This window comes from Corvus brachyrhynchos, unplaced genomic scaffold, assembly GCF_000691975.1.
Source record: "Corvus brachyrhynchos isolate BGI_N302 unplaced genomic scaffold, ASM69197v1 scaffold661, whole genome shotgun sequence".
NCBI classification, from domain to species: Eukaryota; Metazoa; Chordata; class Aves; order Passeriformes; family Corvidae; genus Corvus; species Corvus brachyrhynchos.
Window position 1 is genome coordinate 531674 of NW_008236246.1, and position 2301 is coordinate 533974.

A 2301-nucleotide genomic window follows, 5' to 3' on the forward strand; every position below is an offset into this window, starting at 1 on the left:
CAGCCACAGCTGCTCTGGGCACCCTGTGCCAGGGCCTACCCACCCTCCCAGGGAACAATTCCCGATTGCCAATATCCCATCCATCCCTGCCCTCTGGCAGTGGGAAGCCATTCCCTGTGTCCTGTCCCTCCATGCCCTTGTCCCCAGTCCCTCTCCAGCTCTCCTGGAGCCCCTTTAGGCCCTGCAAGGGGCTCTGAGCTCTGCTGGAGCCTTCTCTTCCCCAGGTGAGCACCCCCAGCTCTCCCAGCCCGGCTCCAGAGCAGAGGGGCTCCAGCCCTTGGAGCATCTCCATGGCCACCTCTGGACTCACTGCAGCAGCTCCACGTGCTCCTGATGTTGGGTCTCCAGGGCTGGAGGCAGCTCTGCAGTTGGGGTCTCACTTGTGCGGGGCAGAGGGGCAGAATCCTCCCCTCCCATGCTGCCCACACTGAGGGGACAAGCCCAGGATGCTGTTGGCTCACAGTGTTGTTCACATCCAGCCTCTCACCCCAGCCCTTTGTGGGTCTCTGCTTCATCTCTGCTCAGCTCATCACTGTTTTACCCCTGGGGAAGCAGATTCCCTCCAGCGTGGGGGGAGGTCAGCACTCATTAATTTCATAAATGAATGCCAAGCTCCTGGCAAGGCACGGGAATGGCAGCCAAAAGGTGCAGAGTGTTACTTGTGTGTTATTTGTGTGCCTTTTGGTCCAGAGACATTAAAGACATTTATGGCATTAAAAGGCCTAAAATGCCATCAGGAGCTCAGTGCAGTGAGAGGGGACAGTGCTTGGCACACTGATGTGGGTGCATTCAAAGGGCAAAGCCCCAGTTCATGGCCCTGTTGACCAAGGGGCCATGGAGCTTGTGAGTGATCCTCCAGCCAGGGGAAACTCCATCTGCTCCAGGCAGCGTGGAATGGGAAGGGTACAGGAGGCACCATGTGTGCATACACACCCCAGTCCTCCGGCAGCTCAAGTTCTAGCTCAGCCCTGCTGCCCAGGGAAGTGGCTTCCCCAGTCCCAGCACCCTGGGAAGGTGGCTGGCATGGGCACTGCAGTTCTGGGGCTCAGGCACTCTTTTATTCATCCCTGTGGGATGGCAACACCTTTTGCAGTCTCTCATGTGCCTCAGGAGGAACAACATCTGCTCTACAAGGCAGAGAATGAGAAATCAAAGGAGCCTTTCCCCTGGATAGGATCTCCTGGACCTCAGGGGCTCTGATCTCCACCACTCCCAGACGCAGAAGAGAGTCAATGAGCATGAAGCAGCCCTGCAACACCCAGCTCTCCCTCCCTGGCACGGCCAGGGCAGCAGTGTGACACTACCTGTCCCCTAGGGCAGGTCTCAAGCCCCTGGTGACTCCAGTTGCCCCAGAGGCATGAGGCAGACCATGAGCCACAGCTGTGCCCCACTGCAGACTGCTCAGGGGTCCAGAGCAGCTTCCTACTCACTCTGGGATGGCTCGGCTGAGGCTCATGGAGCCTCCCACCAGGAAGAATCAGAGGTCAGGAAGGACTCTCTGTGTCCTAAGAGGGTCCCTGGCTGCCCCTGGAGCCACTGAGCAGGGAGGGTTTGGGCACTGAGACATGACAGAGTTGTTTCTCTGACCCCACAACCACAGCAAGGCCTCGGCCATTCTGTTACCCTCCAGTGCTCCCAGTTAAATCAGCCCCTTTACCTGGATCAGTAAAGCATAATAATGTAAGTTAGGGAAAAAACACGAGGCGGGGCTGATGCCCGGCTGGGCTTTGAAGGGACTCTGGTGTGCTCCACGCCGAGCACAGTGGGATTTCCCTCCCCCACGATGCCCATGTGCATCCATCCCCCACCAGGCCAGGCTGCCACAGGCCACCCTGGCCAGCCCTGAGGGCTGTGGCACGCAGCCACAGCTTCACCACGCCAGCTCTGCCTGGAAGCCGGGCACCTGGCCTGAGCACTCACCTAGTCAGTAAATAGCTTTTAATATGACATTAATATTATTTATTTAAGAAGTTTATTAGATATCTAATTGTGACAGAAACTCCACAGCTCCCAGGTCCCTGTTGGTGATGTCCCAGAGTCTCCCACTCTTTGCTCCTCCCCAGGTGCCCGGGCAGGAGGGACTGGGGCAGCTCGTGACAGGCACAGGGGTCCCAGGGAGCTCCAGTCCCCCAAGGCCACCATGGCCCTGGCTCAGGGCAAGGCCACGAGTGGGCTCATGTGCTTATTGAGCTGGGGCGTTTCCAGGCTGGCAGAAGTGCTGAGCCAAAGCTGACCCCAGTGTCCCCAGGCAGGTCCTCAGGATGACACTCTGGGGCTGGGGACTGCAGGGTCCCTGGGCTG